The following is a 6,862-nucleotide window of genomic DNA, read 5'->3' as shown; positions in this document are numbered from 1 at the left end:
CCTCAGGACGCCCAGAGCACTCTGCATTCAGAGCGGCTCGCCGTGTCAGCCGGGGCTGCAGCTTCAGACGCTGCTGGATGGCAAGCAGACGTGTGAAGAGCCCAAACCTTATTTTGCTTTTGAAGGCAGACATGAGGCTTTTTATTTCCCCTACACTTACTTTACAGATTCTTTTTTTTTCTGTTTATAAACTCATAAACATTACAGGAATGTATCTCTATGACAATAAAGCATTTAAACATAATTAAAGTCGATGAGAATTGCACCTGCAGGGAGATCTCCGCCTTTGATCGTTGCAGACGCTTACTGCTGTCACGTTTCAAATCTATAAAACTTGTTGCAGGATTTAAACTTCATATTGATCCCTGATATTGGACACATGTCACTGGAAACTGAACAAGGCTTTAAAGTGAAACTACAAAACAGGACTGCAGGACTTATCGGGGGAACGTTATTGACGGTTATTAAATCTGAAATGCTTCCAAACAGCCGACGATGATCCGTTTGGAGGGTCTAACATTTCGCCCACCGCTCCAGACGTTTGATTTGTGTGTGTGTGTGTGTGTGTGTGTGTGTTTTATATTATGTCACTCTTGTACTCGGTGCTGCAGCCGCAGCGTTCAGGAAATGTTATCAAAGGCTGCCGCTGCAGGGTGCACAGCGCGGCGTGGCAGCTCCCCAGAAGTGAAGCCAAAACATCTTAAAGCGCCAGATTAGATACGCAGCAGAGTTTGTGAGAGCAGGACACACATTTGAACCGTCTCTCAGTCGTGTTCATTTATTTGTGCTTGAGATTAATATTTGATGGAGTGTGCAGCTTTGGTTTATTTTAAGTTCCGTGTCTGAAACTCGGTCAATTGTTCACAGCGAAGGTTGTTTTACAGCTTTTAAGAGACTTTATTTCAGTGTTTTGTTTAATTCTGCCTCCAACTGAGAAATAAATATTTAAATGTGGAGATGTTAAAGGTTGTCTGTAACCTAAACACTGCTTTTGGCCTGAAAAGAGCCAAATCAATACGAACTGAATATCTGCTATTATTAAACATCACTGCCACAAACTGACCGAGCACATGATGTTTATTCTAAAAAAGAAGGGGATGTTATTCCAGACATGTGATCACCATTCATCAGCAAACATGTAGAGATTCTGTTTGTTGGGATCTGTACTCTGATGTCAGACACAGCAGCGTTGGCAGAGAGCACTGAGACGCTCGCTTTCAGGGTGTAAGCCGAGACGCCATTGGTCAATACTCGGAGACGTCGGGGGTAAATTCAGCCTCCCTCCTGGGATCCGCCAAAGTCTCCTCGCTGTTCTTCCCCGCCGCAGTCACAGAAACACTTCTGAAAATAGCTCCAAGCGATCTTGGACAGAAAAGAAGGAGAGCGTGTTTGTAAAATGCCAGCAGTTTGAGCCACGGCGACGGCTAACGTGACGTTTGGTTAGCCGTCTGTGAGGATATCATGTAGCGTCAGATGTGCTTCTCTGCCATGTTGTCCGTTGGAGCGGGAAGGCCAGGCCACAAAGAGAGAGCATATGCCGGCCTTTCCCTCTGCTGCCGCCCCTGACATGTGTTACTTCCTCCTCGCTCAGCCCACCTGCTCGGCGTAGCCTTTTAGCTTACTATGAATGCCAGCCTACAGCAACAGTACGCACAATGTGTCAGTCTGCAGAGCTGCACGTTAGAGAGGCTGAATCAGCTTTGAATGAAAGATCAGAACTGCTCCATAATGATGTCAAATCACCGATAACTCATCTGTGGTTTTATGTTACAACCAACACAAATTCATCATCAGGATTAAAAGAGGATTTGGAGGTAATATTTATGACTTTGCTTGCATTATGGTGAAGAGACTTTTAATTTATATCCTATAATTCTTTTTCTTTTTCAAAGATGATTGTTTTGCATTTATTTATAACACAGCAGAAGAGAGACAGGAAATGTGGGGAGGAGAGAGTGGGGGATGACAAGCACCAGATGATCAGCAGACCGGGAGTCGAGCCTGCGATCAGTGCGTCGAGGATGGTAGCCTCTGTACATGGGGCGCCTGCTCTACCAGCTGAGCTAAACCAACGCCCCCCATACTTCTATAATGTAAAGGGCCCTAATATAGAAACTATCTTTACATGTTTTCAGGCCAAAACAACAAATACATGCAAAACGCTTTGAAACCGTTTCAATAGATCGCTTGTCTGGCAGCAGTGAAACAGGCTGTAATGGCTGCAACGTATTCCTTGGGGGCAAATGCACCAGAGCAAAATACGTCAACTAAAAGGTTGTTTTTTTTTGCAGCTGACAGGCTAAGATTGTTTTTCAAGACACTAACATCATTTTATGTAAGAATCCCGACAGACTTCAGATGCTTTATGAGTCAGAAACAGTCCTTACATCAAAGCCACCAGACTCCATTTACAAAATGGTCGTTTTATCTTGCAGAACAGAGCAGCTGCTACTCTACAGCGTCTTATGGTCTTATCAAGACCATAGCAAAGCCCATTTCTGTTCCTACATAATAATCAGAAGATTGTAAGATTGTAAGATGTATTCAAAGTGGGGCTGTCACTGAATATTCAACATTTCAATGTATAACTGAATAAAAAACGGAAATTCGGTTGCTAAAATGAAATTTTGCGTGTTCTCGTATGTCTTTTCCTGAAAACATGATAAAAATGTAATTAAACATATCTTATAAAAAACTCTCATGAGAATGCACACAAAACTGAAACGAGTTAATACAACAACCGTGCAGCGTGTGGCAGCGATGGTGGAGAAATCTAATCTCAGCCCGGCAGGAGAGAGAGAGAGTCTCTCACCCCCATCACAACAGACAGGTGTAGGTATGATGATCTTTATTTTTTTTTTTTTACATTTTGTTTATTGAAAACTATATGATGTACAATAAAGTGCAGTGGGTTGTACAGGAATATAAATGTAATGTAAGGCAGAGCCTAAACTAAGGGGTGTGTTGATCTTTTTAAAAGACATGTTTATGTTTAAGTAAAAGCACCTGTCACAGCACAGCTCGCTCGGAGCGCTGAGTGTCCGTTCTATTACCTGATTATTTTATTTGATTGTTTTGCGAGGTGAAGGAAGCCTGTGTTGATCTTTTTGAAATGCATGTTTATATTTAAATAAATCTTTACAGGTAAGTTTGCCTCTCGTTGTGATGGTCTGCCCTCTTGTGGACATATTGCACAAAAACAGATGTTCGAATAGTTCGAACCTTTTTGTTTCTTTTAGAAGGAATAATCAAACGTCATTTTTGGCAGCACTAGTTCAAAGTAGAAATACAAGGTTTTCTACTTTGGTATTACCCAAAGGTCGTGTCATGAAAACACAGTGGAAGACAGGAATGTGCTTCTTCTTTTACAGACTGTATAAGAGGACGTAGCCTCGTGGTTTCAAATGTGAAGCTAATGCAGCTTCAAAAAAACAAGATGGAGACGGACAAATGAGAAATCTGAGGCTTCAGAGCGGCGGTCCACAGTGACCACATTAGATGTCCCCAAACAGATCCCATAATTTCCTACAAAAAAACATCAGAACATCGTTACCTGCACGCTTTTACAGCCGATTTTTCCAATGCAAAGCTTTCTGATCTACAGAAGGTTTTAATCTGCCTTGACTTTGTGTCATTCACACATCTCTGCAAATCAGGGATTCCTAATCATTTGGGAAGAGGCAGTTAGAGCATGAACCGCAGGCCAGTGTAGTATCATGAGCCCCACCTTGTCTGACACCAGGCAGCTGTTCCTATTATCTCCTACAACAAGCTGCACAGACCAGAAACCAGAACAACAGCAGGCGACATGTAATCATCTCGTGCTTTACAGTCCTATCTGTTTGCCTTATCGATCATCTATCGACCGAGGAAAGCCAACTCTATATGCTGTTGATCACAAGCAGAGGATTCACGGACATTTATTATGGTACGGCCATCGATTGGGTCACGCGGCCCTGCCTCCACCATCGTCCGCTGAGAAACAAACACGGCCGTGCTGACACATCTCTCAGTGCTGCCCTGACAGGCTCATAAAACCCCACTGATGTCCTCCTGCCTGTGAGAGGGGATTCATTTTTCCAGGGATTCATCCACAGGGGAGAAATTAAGATTAATGGCTTCTTGTGCTCTGCTACAGTTTGCAATTGTCTCGGGGAGGGAGATTGTTTGCACCCTGGAAATGTAATATATGCAAATGTGACCTGGAAGTGCATAACTGGGTGCTGACACGCTGATGTGTTCAGGTGTGTAAGTGTAGAAGTGCAGCACAGGCTGCAACGCTGAAATGTAAAGAATCAGTGGCTTTGATTGACCGTGCAAATGAGCAGACACATTTCAGTGCTCTGAGCTCTAGGGGGGGCTCATGTCCTGACCCAAACAGGGGAGTGCAGCTTCAGGCAGGGAGTTTGTGGTGAGTTGGAGAGAAGAAGGGACAGACATGAGTCACCTGCAGACAGCCTGCACCGGTCTGTTACAGCCGAGTCTCTGTGCTGCTTCATGTCCTGAATACCAGCCTGACCTTTCACAAATTCAACTTTACACACCGCGCACACTCGAGACAACAACACCGAGGGTCTGAGCAGAAGAGGGGCAACTTTAATAAGCAGGGAGGAGATAATATATTCAATGATGACCAAGGTCAGCCAAGGTCAAAGCAGGAGGTTGTTTGTAGAGACTTTCTGGTAATCATTGTATCAGAGGTTTCTTTTAGCTCTTTCTTACACTCACAGAGATGCATCATATTTAAATAGCAGTCTGCATCGTCTGAGCGGGGTTTGACCCTTAACTACATCCTCTGCTGAGAGAAACTGCTGTGATTTACTGTGCAGCTAAACGAATCAGTGCACAAGAAGAGAAACAGAAGTGAGGAATGGAAGCAAACAAGTTCTTCCTCCTTCCACGTGCAAAGGGCCGAGGACAGTGCAACCTGTAATCAGACATAGTGTTAATGAGCAGAACCTATAACGGCTTGACCACTGCAACGTAAGTATGACCACATCACACCCATCCTTCAGTCACTACACCGGCTATGGCAATGACGTCTTTATCCCCCCAGGACTCAGCTTCGCACTTCCGAACTTCCACTCTGCCACTCCACATCTGTGGAATGCCCTCCCTGACCCCCTGAGGTCACCACAGAGTGTAAAAACCGTTAAAAAAGGACTCAAACTTTCCTCTTTAAAAGAGACGTTTCTTAATTCTGCTTTCTTTTATTTGTTGTTTTAATTACTGTGTTGTTTTTTATTACTTGTTCTTATTACCTGCTGGTTTTATTACCTGCTGGTTTGTGCTCACGTCTTTCTCCTGTAGCACTTTGAGATTTGCTTCAATTGTAAAGCACGTTATAAATAAAATGTACTATTATTATTGTTATTATTATTATTATAACGGACCTGTCTGTGGTGAGCATGAGTGGTTTGACCAACGCTGATTTATCATAACAAGAGTTAGTGTGTGTGCAGTGCTGAGTCTTCTTCCCCTTTTTTAAAGGCAAAAACAGGAGCTGGTTTTAGACTGGTCTACAGTGTTAGGCCAGTCTTAACATTGCTCATAGATTAGTCTAATGCAAGTTAGACTGTTTCACAAAAATAAAGACTGATTCATTTTAAACCAAAGAAATTAGACACCTTACGCCCAGGCTAACTCAGCTCAAAGAGCCGTGTTACCATGGTAACAATCAGTGACACCTGCTGACCAGTAGCACCATATCTTTGATGGTCCTTTCAACGGTCGGATTAACACTGTTGCTGCAATTTTCTGTGTCTTTTTTGTTGTTGTTAACTTTTCCAAGCAAAGTGCAGTTAAAACTTCCTCCATTTCCTGCTGAGATTAGATCAGTTGATCTACTCTAGTTATTAGAGTTAGATGCGGTTACTGAATTTAGACGTCAAACTGAAGACTGAATATTTGTTGTGTCTGAGAAAGTCAAAGTCTATCTTTGTGAAACCGGCCCCAGAGTGCTGCCAACTGATGGTACGGAGACCTACTTCCTGTCACACTGATGAGAAAGTCGTCAGTCTAAGACTTGGCAACGTGTTTAAGTGCAACTTGTTTGCCCAGACAGAGACGTGAGAGGCAACGCAACAGCTGGCCTTTGTTGCTGCTTGTTCTGGGATGGTGAGTCTCTGTGACTTACACACTGACATGCTGTACATGCAGGTTAGGTGCTATTAAATGTAATCTAACATGTATTGAACATGAATGAACAAGTATAAATGCAACCAAAGCAGCCAAGTTTCCAACATGGTGTCTCCGCTGTCTGAATCATCTGTTTCCTGTATTGATGCTTCATAGCAAAGTTTCAGGAGCAGGACCACACCTCAACCGTGCCTCTTCCGGCATTCCCATACATTCCAACCCGCCCCTCTCCTCCTCTTCCACTCTCGCTTTCTGCACCCCTTTTCAGACATTCTGCAAAAGCAACTTCATTGCATCCAGCTGTGTTGCAATCTTAAAAAGTCAATAACTGAAACTTCTGCATTAAGGCTCAAATGTAAACGTGTTCATGCACAGAGAAGAGACACTTTCCTGTGAGTGACGTATGAACGTCTGCACACGTATGAACCCACAGAAGAACACATCTTGTCGACAGTAAATCTCTGCGTGATGAGTTTTTCTCCTCATTAGCGACAAACTGCAGCTGGAAATCCACCAGTTTCAGGTGTTTGGCTCGTGTCCTGCAGTCATGAAGCCAAGCAGATTATTGACTCTTAAATCATTATTAAATCATCACGCTACAGAAACACAACAAGAAGACTAAAATATGCTTTTTATTAGCTTTGATATAAAAGGCCTAATTAGGTGTTCTACTGTAGGATCAGATTACAAAGGAGGGAAACAGATGACGTGTCCCCAGAAAGGA

Source organism: Semicossyphus pulcher, unplaced genomic scaffold, assembly GCF_022749685.1.
Source record: "Semicossyphus pulcher isolate SPU_LCO1_2020_fin unplaced genomic scaffold, fSemPul1.0.p SCAF_25, whole genome shotgun sequence".
NCBI classification, from domain to species: domain Eukaryota; kingdom Metazoa; phylum Chordata; class Actinopteri; order Labriformes; family Labridae; genus Semicossyphus; species Semicossyphus pulcher.
The sequence above is the reverse complement of the archived record's forward strand: the minus strand, read 5'-3'. Positions refer to the sequence as shown.